The following is an 18570-nucleotide window of genomic DNA, read 5'->3' as shown; positions in this document are numbered from 1 at the left end:
AAGAAGTTGCAAGTTTACTTAAATTATACTCTAGTTCCTATCTCTAACTATAAATCTAAACCTTACTAGAAACCTAACTCTAAATTTAACTCTATTGAACCCTGAATAGGAATATTAGGAAAACTCTGTAGTTTTTGGTAAATTTAACACTTATTTTACTTGAAAATGTTAGCAGAAAACTCAGTTTACCTTAAAGCTTACCCTTCCCTAAGTCTAAGTCTAACCTGAACTAGAACAGTACCCCTAACCATAGAACTAATAGCCTTTGGATTCTAAAAGCCGTACAAATACATTAGTTTTTCTTCATCGTAACTTTGATTCAACTCATCTTTCTAAAAATTGTTTGTAGTTTTACTCAATATCTTGCCATTTTTGTAACCCGAACCCTAACTGGAACATTGAGGCTGACCCTCACACTAATCATACCCTAATCTTAATATTATTAGCAGTTTCTTATTTCACATTCATCCTAATTCTAACTAGTGTTGTTATTCGAAGATTTACTTTCAGTTTGACCCTAAACTTTCCATTTCCCTAAGGGTAACTCTAACTACAGCTGGAACTGAAACCTATCACTCTAATGATAGTCCAATTCTAATGTTTAAGAAAAAGACTAGTTTTTAATCATTCTAATGGATACTCCAGTTTGCACTCTGGAAATGCGTTTCAATTTGCCCTAATTCCCACAAATTTTCTGACTCTACCTCTGAAGTTATCTTGTTCCCTAACATGAAGTATTATATTATTTTTCCTCAAATTCTCTTATCAGGAAAAAATACTGTAGTTTCCAATGATCCTACCTTTTCCTGAACCCCTGTACCCTAAAACAATTTCAGATTTACTTACCATCTAATCTATTACCTAACACTAACTCTCAAGCTAAACCTGGCTGGAAAACTCTCATTAATCATTACAAGAATGATCACTGAGAAATAAATATAACGATAATGCTCTAGTTACTATTCAATCTCTCATTTTTGTTCCTACTTGTTAGTGAAAACAATATTTTTTTTGGTTAGGCATGGGGCTTGAACTCTGGGTTTGCGCACTATCCCTCAGCTCTTCAGCTCAAGGCGAGCCCTCTACTGCTTGAGCCACAGCTCCACTTACAGGTTTTTTGGGTGTTTAATTGGAGATAAAGGGTTCTCATGCACTATGCTTCTAAGGGTGGCATCCAACTGCAGTCCTCAGATCTCAGTCTCCTGAGAGGATAGGATGACAGGCATTGAAAAATATGTTTTGCTGGGTGCCAGTAGCTGATGGCTGTCATCCTAAGTACTCAGGAGGTGAGATCTGAGGATCACGCTTCAAAGCCAGACTGGGCAGGAAGTACCCTGAGACTTTTATCTCCAACAAACCACCAGAAAACTGAAAGGGGTGCTGTGACTCAAGCAGTAGAGTGCTTGCCTTGAACTGAAGAGCTCAGAGACAGCACCCAGGCCCAGAGTTAAATCCCACAATCGAAAAAAGGAAAGAAAGTAAAACATCTTCGATGCAAAGATGTAGAGGTATGTGTGGGAGGGTGCTGTGATTGAGAGACCAGGTGCTGGCCTCACTTTACAGACATTTCTAAGAACTCCCCAAGTTTGCACCACTTTGAAGCCACAGCAGAATGGATGGTGCCTTACCAAGAACTCAAGTGGTCGAAGCCTATGGCAGGCAGGGAGTGGGCAAATGGGTGCATGGGTGGGATTGTTGTGTCTGATTCTCTCTAATGAAGGATGGTTTTGGATGGTGGGTGTCAAAGTCTGAAGTAAAGAGTTGCATGAATTTTGTGGCCTGATGAATTTGGTTTCCTCTGGGTATATGAAGATGGATGAAGTCTGGGGCCTCCTGTGGCTCACAACTGTCATCCTAGCTACTCATAAAGCTAAGATGTAAAGACCACAGTTCAAAGCCAGCTTGGGCAGGAACGTCTGTGGGTCTTGATATCCAATGAGCCACCAGAAAACAGGAAACGGCACTGTGGCTCAAATTGTAGCATGCTCATCTTCAGCTGAAGAACTGAAATACAGCGCCCTGACCCAGAGTTCAAACCTCATGACCAACAATAAACTAAGGGGTTGGCTGAGTTTTCCACATTGCAGTGTGTACGGTAGGAAATTCCATGCTGGGTTATGAGACATTCCAGATATGAGAAGCTCAATGCTGTGTCTACAGTTAGTCTGAGTATGGTAGTGCCATCTTCTCACGGGTTGGATGTGATCCTAATAGGGGAGTTCATGGTTTTGTTTTCAGGAACTGCTAAGGGCTTGGAATATCTATGTGTGAGTGTGTGTGTGTATGTGTGTGTGTGTGTGTGTGTGTGTGTGTGTGTGTGTGTGTAATTTTCCCTCGTCTTTTTCTGTCCCCTACCTGGTTGCTGGTCTGCCTCTTTCTGACCTCAGATGGTGCCCCTCCTTCACACCGACCTTGCCTTTAGCTCCCTATCAGGGTATACAATGAGTCCTAAATTGCCACAGGCCTGTGTTCCAACTTTTCTCTGGGGCACAAGTCTGGCTGTCCCAGTATTTGTCCACCTCCAGGGGATTCTGGGTCAGTGATGCCAGCTGGCATAGTGTTTCCTCTGCCTGAGAGGGAGGGCCTCAGTCATGTGATGTCCTATCCTTTTCCTCAGCTGGGCCTCTGACTGCACATCCCTCTCAGCAGGCTGGCAGTGGAGTGGGAAATGGGGGATTGCTGGTGGCTCTGGCCAACATGAGCTTGACAGCTGACTGAAGGCTGCCCAAGCAAGAAGGATCTAGGGCTACATGGGATGTGAGGCTAAGGTGGCTTGGAAGTATAAGTCAGTTTCTAGGAAATGTAAATGTACTTTATCACAGGACAGTCTATCTTCTGGCCCCAACTGGGCCTCTCAGGTCCTTCTAGAAAATTCCAGATGCTCAGAATACAGAGGCACAGACTTTAGAATCCAGGACCAGGGAACTGAGGGATGAGAGACTGGTATGGACAATAAAAACTGGTATGGCCAATACCTCATTGTTTTGGGGTATTAGTGTTGACCTGGCTATGCACCCCCTTATGTACTTTCACTTCTTAACCCAGTGTTGGCCACACACCGGCCACTTGTGGCAGTACTGTGGAAGTGGCAGGAGTGTATGTGAGGTCTAGGATGACCAAAATCAGGATTTATGGCCTTTGCAGGTGGCAAAGGATGTCTTTTAAAAAAAAATCTTAGAGCTGGGACTCAGGGCCTAGGCAATGTCCCCGAGCTTCTTTTGCTCCAAGCTAACATTCTACCACTTGAACCAGAGCTCACCTTTCATCTTTTTTTAGTAGTTTAGTGGAGATAAGAGTCTCATGGACTTTCCTGCCTGTTCTGGCTTCAAACGGCCATTCTAAGATCTCAGCCTATTGAGTAGCTAGGATTGCTGGTATAAGCCACTGGCACCTGTTAAGGATATTAGTGTGTGTGTGTGTGTGTGTGTGTGTGTGTGTGTTTACCGGGACTTGAACTCAGAGCCTAGGTGCTATCCTTTAGCTTGTTTTCAAAAGGTTGGTGCTGTACCACTTGAACTACAGCACCTCTGCTTCCCAGCTTTTTGGTGATTCATTGGACATAAGAGTCTGCCCAGGCTAGCTTTTAATTTTGATTGATCCTCAGGTCTCAGGCTTGAGTACCTAGGATGATAGGTATGAGCCACCGGCGCCCAGCTGATAATGGCCTTTCACCACAGTGGACTGGGATCTCCTGAAAACTTTCTTTATTTTTTCTGTGCCAGTACCGGGGCTTGAACTCAGGGTCTGGGCTCTGGTCTCTTAACTTTTTCTCTCAAGGCTGGTACTCTACCACTTGAGCCACAGCTCGATTTCCGGATTTTGTAGTTCATTGGCCAGAAGAGTGTCACTAACTTTCCTCCACTGAGCTGGCTTTGACCAACGATCTCTGATCTCAGACTTCTGAATAGCTAGGATTTACAGGGGTTGAGCCACTGGACTTATTGGGTAGAAGCTTTTCTTGAGCAAGAGTTCTTCCCTGCATTTGCCCTAACTCCTCCATGCAAAGAGGGCCTGAAGGTCAGGAGCTGTGAAAAATAGGCTTCCAGCCACAAAATTGGCTGGGGTCTTTGGTAAAAAGTCAAGCTAATCTTCCACTGAGCCCCATTCTGGGATGCCACCCTCTGCCCTACCTGTGACTCAAGTACAAACCTTGACCCAGCCTTCAGTGTTCTGCCAGACTTGTCTGAGGACACAGAACCTTCATTCAACCGACACCACCTGGTCTACACCACCCTTCAGGACCTTTGCGCATGCTCTGCACCTTCTTCCCTAGGCCCTCTGTCCTGTTCCACATCTTAGTACTCCTGTGAAATCTTGGCACTGGTCATATCACCTCCTGGAGTAAGTCTTTCCTTCCTTTCTCTCACTTTTTTTTAAATACTGAATTGCTAGAGATCGAACCAGTGCAGGCTGACTGTCAAATGCTCTATCTTGGTGTTTGTGTGTGTGTGTGTGAGTGTGTGTGTGTGTGTGTGTGTGTGTGTGTGTGTGTGTGTGTGTGTGCCAGTCCTGGGGTTTGAATTCATGGCTTGCATGTTATCCCTGAGTTTTTATGCTCAAGGCTAGCATTCTACTACTTGTACCACAGCTCTGGTTTTTTTGGTGCTTAATTGAAGAAAAGAGTCTCATATAGACTTTCCTGCCTGCACAGGCTTGCAGTTATAATCTTAAGATCTCAACTTCCTGAGTGCTATTATTACAGGTGTGAGCCATCAGCACCTGCCCTCTACGTCTTACCTATCTCGGCCCTCCTCTGAGTCCCAGAAGTGTATGTCTCACCAAGCTCACATTTTTTGCCAGTGTTGTGGCTTGAACTGAGTATCTAGGCATGTTCCTGAGCTGCTTTTTTTCAAGGCTACATTCTATCACTTAAGCCACAGTGACACTTTTGGCTGTTTCTGTTTATGTGATACTGAGGAATCCAACCCAGGGCTTCATGCTTGCTTGATAAGCACTCTACCACTTAGCCACATTCACAGCCTAAGGCTTACTTCTAACAGGAACTATGAGGGTGGGATTTATTGGCATACTCTTTTCAGCACAGAAATCGCTGGGCATTTCAAATCTTTGCCAGGATTTGGGACCAGAGTGAGACTCGGCAATGAGGAATGATGAATGAGTGATAGCCACCAGGCCCCAGAGGTCTAGGCTCACGTCCTACAGAGGGATAGGGAATATGGAGCCAGAACCTTCCACAATACCTACAGCCTAGGAAAAGTGGTCTCCTTGGAGGCAGTGGCTGGCTGCTAGATGTCCCAATGGGGCACCTCAGCCAGAACATAATGAACCCGTTGCATATACCAGCCAAGGCAAGCCTTCTGAGCTTCAGTTATTAAATGGCAGAGAAGGATGCTTTGTTCAAGCTACTGGCTCAGACTTAGTACTCTCTGAGGGCTTGTCCCAGCTTTCACATGTTGGGGGTCAGGTCATGGGCAACCTGATGAATGCCCATCATCCATATATCATCCATAAATACACAGAGACATGGAGTTGCTGCCTTCCTTTTTTCTTTGGCAAGTCTCAGTTTGAAATATGAGCCTAGGCCTTATCCTTGATCTCCTCTTTCTCAAGAATAGCGTTCTGCCCTTAAGCCACAGCCCAAACCCATGGGGATATTTTCCTGTGATCTCTTAGAAATAAGAGTGTTGCAGACTTTCCTGCCCTGGCTGAATTCTAATTGGCATTCTCTACATCTCAGGCTCCTGAGGAGCTAGGATTACAAACAGGAGCCACTGACACCTGGCTTTCTTTGCTTCTTCTTGTTTTTTTTAATCATGACAATCTGAAATCTTCTGTGTTATTCCAATGGTTTGCATTCGAAGTAAATTTCCCAGGTCTGGAGTTCGAACCCCAGAACTGCCACACACAAATTGAGGGAGATCCTGACAAACTCATTCCTATTTACGTGAATGGTAATGGAATGTTATAAAAGTAATTAAATTTGCAGTTAATTCATGATTCTATTTTAGAAAGCCACACATAAATCATTGGATTTATATCTTCCATTCTAGCACCATGTTATGATTTCCCTAATGGAAGGATATTGATTAATTTTTAATTAATGCTTTTATAAGTATTCAACCATGATACTTCATTAAATGGAGATATAATTTAAAAACTAATTATTGGTAACTATATATCATTAAATGGAGACATAACTTAATAACTAATTATAGGTAACTATATATATAAAATTTAATAATATCCTCACATTCTCTCTCTTTACATATATATATATATATATATATATATATATACAGCAATCTACACACACACACACACACACACACACACATATATATACATATATATATATATATATATATATATATATATATATATATTGGGCACTACTGTGGCTTGATAACAGGTAACAGGTCGTCAGAACTTCCTGGCATCTCAGTTTGCTAAGACTTTGACCTCATTTATGGATTGGACATTGTAGGCCGTGAGTTGAAATCCCAGAATTGCCAAAAATTTATTCATGTAGTAAGAAGCCACTTTTGACACATTTTTTTTTCCTGAAAAAAAGTCCTGGGTCTCAGTATGATGTATAATTCATATGCAAATACATCCTGTATGATAGGACGTAATAAATGAAGTGTTATATGTGTAATAATACTAAATTAATAAGGGTAATAAACATCATACTCACTAAACTCATGTGTGTATTTTTTCCAGTGCTGGGGCTTCAATTCAGGGCCTGGGAACTGGTCTGAATTTCTTGTCTTCAAGGACAGTGAGCTTCCTCTTCACCCACAGTGCCACAGAGATACCCAGATGCTAAGTTCAAATCCCAGGCCTGCCAGAAAAATGGTGCAAATTCCAAGCCAAGGCCTTATTTTATTTTATTATTATTTTTTTTGGCCAAGCACGAGGCTTGAACTCAGGTCTTGGCATCTCTGCCACAGCTGGCCCTGGCATTCTAGGACCCAAGTTCAAATCTTGGGGTTGGCAAGAAATAAAATAAAAAGGAAAATGATAAAACAGAAAAATTCAAGAAGGTGGTTTTACATTTTTGCCCTTTGCGTTGTGACCATCCTGCGTGTAAATGACAAAGCCCTGAAAGTGTACATGACATTGTATGCTGATGTTTGGCTGGCTATTAGGGAAGCCATAACCAAAACCATAACTTAGGCCTGGAGGTTGAATCCCAATGCTGTCACTAAGTATTGGCGGGAGATTCCAAGAAACATATTTCCATGTACATTCATTTGAATGGAATTTTATAAAAGTAACAAATTAGTAGTTAGTGTATGAGTATACTATAAAATTATACACAACAATCTTATTACATTGATTAATTTTCAATTAATACTTTATTATGTATTCAACCATGATACTTAAAAGTGGAAGGAATAATTTGAATGTCAATAATAGGTAGTAATAAAATATATGTTATTTCATAATATACAGACATATTTCTCTTCTCTTATACATACATATATGTGTGTGTGTGTGTGTGTGTGTGTGTGTGTGTGTATGTATATACATATACATATATGTCAATCTACATCTGTTCATACACTTGTCACTCCTCGGGCTCAATGGTATAACGAAAGCTAGTACATACAAAGCCTTGGGTTCGATTCCTCACTACCACATGCACATAAAAATCCAGAAGTTGTGCTCTCGCTCAAGCAGTCGAGCATTAGCTTTAAGCATGAAAGCTTAGGGACTGTGTCTAGACTCTTACTCAAGGTCCAGGATGGGCATGAAAAAATACTGAATGTTGTGACTGCAACTCTATAAGGATAGGACTTCAAATACCTCATCACAGAGCAAGCCGGGAGTCTGGTGCTGACAGCTGCCATCTAACCTGACTTAGTCAGAGGTATACGAGTGCAACTCAGCCCCACAGAACCAGATGCTGCTGGCTTGCTCACCCCTGTCATCCAAGCTACTTGGGGGCTGAGATCTGACGCTGATGGATTTAAAACCCAATCCTAGCAGGATGTCTGTGAAAGTCTGAGCTGTGGATCAAAGTGATAGATCTCTAGCCTTGAGCAAAAGATCTTAGGACAGTACCCCTAACATTTTAGTGCAATCCCTGTGGCTGACTCCCCCCCAAAAAATGTTCCTCTGAATCATTAGATGTGAACTTTGTGCAGTTTGTGATGTGTTTCTGAAAGAATGGTGATACTGATGAAAGCAACTTAATACTAATGACAGCTTGTGGGATGCATCTATATGATGAGTACTTCCTGGAGTGCTGTGGCCCTCACGGGGTGCTGTGTGCTGAGTCCTGCGCAGGATGCTATGTGCTGAATCCTTCACAGGGTGCAGTGTGCTGAGTCCTGCATTGGGTCCTGGGTGCTGAGTCTTTCACAGGATGCTGTGTGCTGAGTCCTGTAAAGAGGGTTATTTGAAGCCGGGCACCATTGGCTCACGCCTCTAATCCTAACTACTCTGGAGGCTGAGATTTGAGGATAGTGGTTCAAAGCCAGGCCAGGCAGGAAAGTCCGCTGAAACTCTGATCTCCAATAAACCACCAGACAACTTGAAGTGTTGCTGTTGCTCAAGTCGTAGAGCACTAGCCTTGAGCTGAAGAGCTGAAGGACAGTGTTCAGGCCCAGATTTCAAGCCCCATGACCAACAAAAAAAAGTGTATGTATTTTGTCCCTCAAAGGGTGCATACTTTCATCTTGTCCTTGTAAGAACTCCAACTGACATGACTATGCAGAAAAGAATACTGAGGCTCAGATCTGTCCCCATGGCAGGGACAAAATTATGTATTACTGAAGACTAGTGAGTTGTCTACAGGAGACAATTGTTTTGTCTTGTTTTTTCAAAGTCATGAACCTTGAACTCAGGGCTTAGGCACTTACCCATCCCTCTTGGGCTCATAGCTAGCACTCACCACACAGAGCCAAGGATCTACTTGCAGCAGAGTGCCACGGCTTAGGGTTCTATAACCAAGGTCTGTCATCCTGCCTTCTCAAGAAGCTGAGATCTGAGTTACAAACTATCCCTGACACAAAAGGTACCATGAGACTATTATATCCTATTCACCACTAAGAAACCTGAAGTGAAAGCTAGGTGCTTGTGGCTCATGCCGGTCATCCTAGCTACTCAGGAGGATGAGATCTGAGGATAATGGTTCAAAGCTAGCATGGGCAGGAAAGTCCTTGAGACACTTAGCTCCAATGAGCCACCAGAAAACTGGAAGTGACTCTGCGGCTCAAGTGGTAGAGCACAAGACTTGAGCTGAAGAGCTCAGGGACAGCACCCAGGCCCAGATTTCCATTCCTACAATGACAACAACAACAAAAAAGACAGCAACAACCTAACAAACTTGAAGTAGAGGGCTGGGAATGTGCCATAGGGGTAGAGTGCTTTGCGTGTATGAAACCCTGGGCTTGATTTCTCAGAACCACATCACTAGGAAAAAGCTTGAAGGGGCTCTGTGGTTCAAGTGGGAGAGGACAATCATTGTACAAGAGAAACTAGGTACAGTGCTCATGTCTTGAGTTCAAGCTCCAGGACTAGTGTATGCTCACACACATGCACGTACACACACTCTCACACAGAGAGAAAGCAGAAGTGAAGCTGTGACAAAGTGGTAAAGCACTAGACCTCGGCTCTGAGCTCATGGTCAGCACCAAGGCCCTAAGTTTAACCCCAAAACCTAGCCACCCAGGGCCCAACTAGGAGAAGTCAAAGGTTTCAAAACCTGATGAGCTTCACCAGTCCTAGATGACAGGAAGCTTTGTGATATCCAACATGTGCTTGGATTTCCCAAGCTTCTGGAAACCTAGGAGAGGCATTATAGGCCCATCATTGCCGGCAATGAAAAGTTTCATTATGTTCAGTGCCCCAGTTGTCTGCCTGAATTATATTGAGCACTGTATCTGAACACTGGAATATAATCTCATAAAGGCAGGATAAGAGCACAGAACTTGGCCTGCAATGGGAGGTGGCAAAAATGAAGGTCTCCTGTTAAAACAGAGCACTGGGAAGAGAGATAGCTAAGGGTAAAAACAGGCTTTTTTCTCCTGACCTTCAGAGTTCGCCCACACATCCTCACTAATTGGCCCAGATGGAGTTATTTGGTACACAGCTGTACAGGAGTGAGGTCTTTTGTGTTCCTGTCCAGAAAATGAGGGAGATTTCCTCCAGCAGGCCTGGGATGAAGAGAAACCCTCATGCTACATTGGGAGCATTGATGGGAGCTCTGAAACATGCAATATTATAAAAGCAGTCTCTGTGTTATGAACTCATTGTATTGAATACAATTTTCCTTGCTTGGTGCCTTTCATCATAGCTACTCAGGAGTTTCACCTAGAGGAATACATCCATACATACACAAAGAAATTGAGGTACAGGTTTTTTTTGAGGGGGCAGTCCTGGGGTTGAACTATGAGCCTAGGCCTGGTCCAAGAGTTCCTTTTGCTCAAGGGTACTGCATTAAGCTTGGGTCACAACCCCACTTCTGGGTTTTTCTGTGATCTCTTAGAAATAACATTGTCAAGGACTTTCTTACACTGGCTGGTTTCAAACTCAAATTCTCTACATCTCAGCCTCCTGAGGAGCTGGGATTACAGTCAGCAGGCACTTTCACCTTCTTTCTTTTCTTCTTTGTTTTATAATCTGGACTGACTTCTTAATAAGGTCATTCCTATGGTTGGGACTTATAAGTAAACTACCCAATGTCCTTTATACCTGCTTTCTCTGAGAGTATTTTCTCTCTTCATCTTACCCTCTGGTCACAGGGTTGAAGCCAAAAGTGAGAAATGAGTGTTACAGGATTTAGGAGCAAATGTCCACAGGACATGCCAGTTCTGTCACTTAGCATTGAGGTGCAGTGAATTTACTGTCTCAGGATATGAGGACCGAAAGCTGGAGCAATCCTCATGCTATCTGCATTGCTCCTTTTGCCTATAAAATGATCTAATAATTATGAGTATTTTGTATCTCCAACCTTAAGTATCTAGGACACATTAGAAGCATGTGCCTGTTTCTGTTTTTCTCTAGTACCTCTCGAGATTTAGAATAAAGGTTCAGGTGGAGCGGCTCCTAGGTGAATCCCTGAGGAAATCCACTTGAAGCCTCCTCAGGAGATCTCCATTCAAATCCAGCCCTAGAAGGAAAGGTTTATTGTCTCCAATAAACCACCAGAAAACCAGAAGTGGAGCAATGGCCTAGAGGGTAGAGATCCAGCTTTGAGAGAGAAAGCCAAGCAGGCGATACAGGCCAGACCAGGCAGGAAAGCCTGAGAGGTGCTTATGTCCATTGAACAACCAGATGGCTGGAAGTGGAGCTGTGGCAGTGTTAGAACCTCAGCCTTGTGAAAAACAACTGAGGAATGCATTGTGTCCTCAGTTTAAGCCATGAGATGGCCACAAAATAAAATTCAAAAAGAGAAGGCAAAGTTTATGTATCAGTGTCCTACTTACTTACGTGTGTATATTACTTCCCTAAGTGCAAAGAGGCTGTATACAAAACTTCTGCTTTTATTTACAGATTTATGTTTTAGATATGCTCATTGTACATACTGCATCATTCTCTTCATGTCAGCCCCATTGATTTTCTCTTCCAGGATTCTAGGCATGTTTCCTTATATGATGCACACTGAAGCTCTCAGCAGCCTTTATTTACATTTTATTATGAGGCCATTGTAGGAGCAGTCATAAATCTGGCAGGGGAAGAGAAGATCAGAGTTCATAGAAATAAGCGGTATTCAGAAAATTATACTTGGGGATGCAAAATGGTAGCATAAATATGAAAAACTATCATTAAGAAAAAAGATGAGGAGGCTGGGAATGTGGATTAGTGGGAGAGTGCTTGCCTAGCATTCAAGAGGCCCTGGGTTCGATTCCTCAGTAACACATACACAGAAAAATCCAGAATTGGTGCTGTGGCTCAAGTAGCTGAGTGATAGAGACAGGGCCCATGCCTTGAGTTCAGCCCAAGAAATGTCAAAGAGATAACTAAGTAGGTAGTTAGTTACTTAGGTAGGTAGGTATGTAGGTAGGTAGGTAGGTAGGTAGGTAGGCAGGTAGATAGGTTGGTACATAGATAGATACATAGAAAGAAAAAAGAAAGAAAGAAAGAGAGAAAGGAAAGAAGGAAGGAAGGAAGGAAGGAAGGAAGGAAGAAAGAAAGAAAGAAAGAAAGAAAGAAAGAAAGAAAGAAAGAAAGAAATAAAGAAAGAAAGAAAGAAAGAAAGGTTAATAGATAGATAGATAGATAGATAGATAGATAGATAGATAGATAGACAGACAGACAGACAGACAGACAGACAGACAGACAGACAGACAGACAGACAGACAGACAGATAGACAGACAGATAGATAGACAGATAGATAGACAGATAGATAGATAGATAGATAGATAGATAGATAGATAGATAGATAGATAGATAGATAGATAGATAGATAGATAGATAGATAGATAGATAGATAGATAGATAGATAGATAGATAGATAGATAGATAGAAAAATGATAGATGAATCTGGTCTTGGACTTCAGGAGGAAAGAAGGGAACAATTCCCAGTCATGAGGCTTCTGCAGTGTGCCAGGACACCCGCATCACTTTCACACAACCACAGAGCAGGAAAAATGTCTCTTTCCCACTTCTGAGGCAGCCGAATGCCCCAGAGCCAAGAGGGCAGAGCCAGGTTCTAACTCAGCTGCTTGGAGACAAAAGAGAAATGACTCTGCCTCACCTTGGACTAGGGATTAGCATTAATGATGTGGAGAATGAAGGAAGGAGAAAAGACTGGCAGAGGTAGAAGAAGGGCCTTCAAGTCTGATAGATGGAGAGTAAAAAACCCACTCCCTAAGACCAGAGAGCAGGGCTTTTCTTTTTTTTCTCTTTTCTTTTTTTTTTTAATTTAATTTAATTTTATTTGTGAACATACTGTACAGAGGAGTTACAATTACATGGGCAGGATAATGCGTACATTTCTTACCAAGCATTGCAGCCTCCTCCTTTGTTTACCCTTCACATCCCTTCCCAGCCTCCCCCCTCCCCCCCAATCCCAATCCTTGAGCAGGGCTTTTCTAATCTGTTCCGCCCCTCTCCCTCACTAAACTGGCTCTCTATTGGTAACCTAAAGAGAGCCTGAGGCTCTCTTTACCTGAGGGAGGAAGGTTAGTCATTGTTTGAGGAAGCTGAGAAAAGCCTGACCCTGGTGTAACTCTAACAAATGTTTCAGATTTCCCCCCATTGCTGGTAGTCCCTGGAATGAATTAAGTGGTTTTGCAGCTCACTTCCTTGTTGAGTGTGTATATTCTGCCTCCTTGTTCTCTTCACCTAGCCTGGCTTTTGAAACTGTTTTCTGTCCTTCAAATACAGTGTTACACTGGAGTTCTTCCTGCTAACTCTGCCAGGGCTTGGAGCCTGAGAACTTCATTTGAACCCAGGAAGGGTCAATGGGTCAAGAACACTAAGAACATTTAGAGTAACTTCTCATCACCAAGGGAAAAACAAGAAGGTCTTGAACATCTGACCTTTCAGACCTGGAAGTCAGAGTGTCATAGACTTTCCTGCCCTGGCTGGCTTCAGTGTGATCCTGAGACCTCAGCCTCCTGAGCTAGGGTGATGGGCAAGGGCTACTGGTGCTCTGCTAAATTCAGATGAGTAATGACATTGACAATACAAGTCAACTGCGTATCACAAAGGGTTTGGGGAGCATATTAAGCCTTTCAACATTGGACTTTTCAGAACCCTGTGGAAACAAGGTTACAATGCTAGAGTCTGTGAGGCTGGGCATGTGGATCTGCTACACTTAAGCCTGGAGGTCTGACTCCTATTCTGGTGTATATCAGCATTGATTTTCCAGAGAATGTTCTCGTAATTAGCAAATAGGAAAAGTACTTTGATTAACCCTCAATTTTTTTCCAGTTGTGTGTCTTGTATCAACCCTGGGCACTGTCTCTGAGCAATTCAGTCAAGTCTAACTCTCTACCACTTGAGACACAGCTCCACGTGGGATTTTTTAGTGGTTCATTGGAGATAAGAGTCTAACAGGCTTTTCTTGCCTAGGCTGTCTTTGAACTGTGGTCTTCAAATCTCAGCCTCATGAGAAGGTAGTTTTCCAGGTGTGAGCCACCAGCGTCTGGCCTATTGTTTTTGACAGTCCTGGGGATTGTTTTTCTCAAGGCTAGCACTCTACCACTTGAGCCACTGCACTGCGTCTGGCTTTTTCTGAGTATGTGGCACTGAGGATTCAAACCCTGGTATTCATGCATGTTGAGTGAGCTCTTTAGCACTAAGCCACATTTCTAGCCTCTCCCTTACAATTTTATCCTACAACTTGCCAAAAGGCTTCTCAGTATAAATCATCTAATGACATCCCTATAGGAAGGTGTCCAAAGATAAATAAGACAAAGCTCATTCTTGGGAGAGACTCTAAACGTGGGAAGACTGGGACAAATGCCTCCATTTAATTATGTATCATGTTTCAACACAAAAAGTTTTAATGATAAATGAGTCAATGTCCTAAATTATTGTGTATAATTTTATAATACATGTGCAAAATGTAAATGGGAACGATAATATAAATAAAATAAACAATAAAAATGAATCAAATAAAAAATAAAAAGAAATACAAAATCAATAATGAAAATAATAACATGTAATAAACATACATATGTAAGTATATATCATATTTTACACATGTATGGAAATATCTTTTCCATTGCAGGGCTTTCATTCAGGCCATGGGAACTCTAGCCTGAATTTCTTTTCCTCAAGGACAGTAAATTTTTCCTTCACCCATGGTACAAAAGAGTTACCTGGACGGTGAGATCAAATCCCAACAATGGTAGAAATACTGGCCCCAGTTCCAAGACAGTGACTTAATCTTTTAATGGAAGCAGTTATGTTTGTTCAGTTCCATACTGAACATTAAATAAAAAGCAGTGTAGAATTTTGTACATCTATTCAGACATCCTCCCCTTACTCCCAAAGTGCTTCTGGGAGTACAACATGGTTTCTTTTTGGTATGTTTTTTACTGTAAAAATGTTGTACAGAATGGTCACAGTTACATGAGCAAGGTCATGAGTATATTTCCTATTGTGCATTGTTACCTTCTCCTTTGATTCCCCCCTACCATACTTTGTTTACCTCCCATCTCCATAACTACTCCCCCTACCAAGCTCAGTGACTTAATTTTTTAGTTTTGGCTTGGCACGAGGTTTGAACTCAAGTAGTAGCAAATCTGCACTTTCCCTCACATTGCTACAAGTTCCTGAGTTCAAATTGCAGTACAAGTTCCTGAACTCAAATCCTGAGTTCAAAGAAAACTGGCAGAAATTCCAAACCAGACAGCTCCATTTTTTAAAATTTATTTAAATAATCAATTATTTTTCTTTTTTCTCTTTTATGCCTTTTTTAGGGCTTGAACTCAGGTCGTGGCAACGCTGCCTCAGCTTCGATCACCCTAGGCTAGGTGCAGCCTCGGAACCCATACCCAATCCTGGAATCCTAGGTCCAGAGGGCTTGCAGAAAGAAAAAAAAAAGTGGGATAGCACAAAAAGTGTCAAGCTGCAGAGGGATGGGGGTTTAATTTTTTTTTTAATCTTTGCATGGTGACCATCCTGGGTCTGAATGCCATGGCTGCAAAGTACACCTTAATTGCCATTGCTGAGGTCTGGCAGGCTATCAGGGAAGCCATAGGCCAACCTGTCAACATAGGCCCTGGGTTCAAATCCAGGTCCTGACAAATACCAATGGCAGGAGATCACAAGACACTCATTCCTATGCATAGGAATATCAATTGAAAGAGAAGTTTGTGCATTGGTCAAGCCTAAAATTGGATGCAATAATCCTAGGTCAGTGATTGATCTTATTTTCATGCTTTATTAAGCATGAAAAGAATAGAATTCCTTTAATTGCAGTATAATAAATACCTAAGAGTTAGTAGAAATGTAGTATATGTCATTCAATCATAGATAGGCGACTATGGTGCTTTTTACCAATATATATTTATTTGTATACTACTGTCTGCCTATCCTTGTATCACTGTTTTGGCCAATCCTGGGTCACGATCTCAGCACCTAGGAACCACCTCACAGCTTCATTGGCTAGAGGCTGTTGTGCTCACACTCACCCATTCATGAATTGGACCTGCTAGGCCCTGAGTTCAGATCCCAGCACTACCAAAAATTTAATCTTGGAGTAAGAAGCCAAGTGCGACACCTGTTTTACTCTTCTGGGAGAGTTCTGGGTGTCAGGCATGATGGAGAACACATCTACAAATCTAGATGGTATGTGATAGGATGTAAACAATGTAATACATAGTTAGGATGCATCACAGTCAATAAAATAAACGGTAAATAAATGAAAAAGAATAAAAAATGTAATGTATAACCACACCAAACATAATATAGACTGAACATCTGTATGGAAGTTCAATCCTATCTTTAAAATGTATATAAGGAGTACATTTTCCAGGTCTGGGGCTTGAATTCAGGCCTAGGGAATAGGCCTGACTTACTGGTCTTCAAGCAGGGTGAGCCTCCCCTTCTCCGACAGTGCAATAGAATTACCCAGACCCCGGGTTCAAATTCCAGGACTTGCAGACAAAAAATGGCACACATTCCAAGCCAGGCAGCTTCTTTAGCATTTTAATATTTTTTAAGTTCACTTCGCCTTTATTTGATACATATTGATTTTATAACATGAGAGTTTTTCAAAAAATGGGTCTAAACTTTTACATTTCAGCATAGCACATTGGTGTTTCTATTTTGACCATCTGCCCTGAAGAGTGAGAATGAAAATAAGGACATCATTTCTCCCTAGAAGGTCGGGACTGTTGAATTTATTTCTATTTAAAGTTATTTCTACAATTATAAACTCTCTGCATTTGTGTCGTATGAGTTTTCTTCAGTGCCTACCACGAAATACACTAGGGGAGTCCTCATAGCACAAAAGGTAGGATTTCTGAATAAAACCTCACTTCTGTGAGGACAGTAGGTACTTATAAGCATTTTGGGAATAAACTGGATTGTAAAATGTAAAACGAAAACAATGGGACTGTGATGTATCTCAGTAGTGGAGTACTTTCCTAAAGAGCATAAGACCCTGGCAGAAAAGTTTCCTAAAGCTCAGAATGTTAGAATTTTATGATCTGCATGAACAAACTTCTTTTTTTGCGGGGGGGGGGGGGGGGGGGGAGGTCCTACGGCTTGAACTCAGGGGTTATCCCTGTGCTCTTCAGCTAAAGGCAAGTGATCCACTGCTTGAGTTACAGTGCCACTTCGGTTTTCTAGTGGTTTACTGGAGATAAGAGTCTCACAGACTTTTCTGCCTGGGCTGACTTTGAACTGCCGAACTTAGATCACAGCCTCCTGAGTAGCGAGGAATATAGGAATGAGTCACTGGTGCCAGGCACATGAAAAACATCTTAAAGATTGATTCTGAGAAAAGAAACTTGGAAAACACTTTTAGTATAAATAATTTATAATGCCATGGTTACGGCACTAATTCAGAAGTATTTATTCATTGGCTGGTTTCTTAGTTTATTTAAATATATATATATGCATTATTTATATATATATATATTATTAAAAACATAACTTTGAAGTGTACCTAAGAGCATATGTGCTCATGTAAAGTTATACAAATGAAAAAGCTTCATTTTTCTTTTCAGTTTGGTTGGTACCATAAATTAGGTGGGATTTGTGTATTGTTTTGTTCTCTGCTCCCCCTACCCCCTCTCCTCACATTTGAACTCAGCTTGCTCTTTCTTGGCTTCGTTGTTCATAGCTGATTTTCTACCACTTCAGCTATACCTGTAGCCTGGCATTTTGCCAGTTAATTGGAGATGATGTCTCTCAGGCTTTTCTGCCTTCATTGGCTTTGAAATTTCATCTTCCAGTTCTCAGCCTCCTGAGTAGCTAGGATTAAAGATGTGAGCCACTGGGGTGCCTAGGGATAAATTAGACTTTGGTTAGTGTATTCTTTGCGTTTTTCTTAGCATGGGATCATCTACTATAGAATTTCTGTGAATGACCTGGGTCTGAAGTAAGATATATAATACATATGCAAATCTGTATAATTTTCGTAAGAGGTAATAAATTTAATATGTGTTATAAGTGTATTAATAGTCAATAAATATAATGAATTCATAATACATAACATAAATACACTCAATGCAATATGCAGTAAACATAAGTATGTAGATATTAATCACTTCAAATGTGAATGAATATTAATTAACAGGGTGGGGATGGAATTCAATCCTAAGGAACAGGCTTGAATTGCTTGTATTCAAAGAGGGTGAGTTTCCCCATCCCCCAGAGTGCATTAGATTTTCCCAGACTCCAAGTGCAAATCTCAGGCCGGGCAGAAAAAAACGAGCATGAAATCCAAGCCAGGGAGCACCATTAGTATTTTTAAATTTTTAAAATTCATTTTATTTTATTTTCTATGTATTTTATTTATTTATTTAGCCAAGAACGGGATTTGAACTTAGGTTGTGGCAACTCTGCCTTACCTTCCATCACCCTAGGCTGGGTTTGTGCAGCCTTTGGACCCACAGCCCATCCTGGGATCCTAGGCCTCTGGGCTGACAGGAAAAAAATGAAAATGACAAGGAATCATAGCCACGAATTGCGAA

The sequence above is a fragment of the Dipodomys spectabilis genome, unplaced genomic scaffold (assembly GCF_019054845.1).
Source record: "Dipodomys spectabilis isolate Male_0828 unplaced genomic scaffold, ASM1905484v1 ptg000269l, whole genome shotgun sequence".
Taxonomy (NCBI): Eukaryota; Metazoa; Chordata; class Mammalia; order Rodentia; family Heteromyidae; genus Dipodomys; species Dipodomys spectabilis.
The sequence above is the reverse complement of the archived record's forward strand: the minus strand, read 5'-3'. Positions refer to the sequence as shown.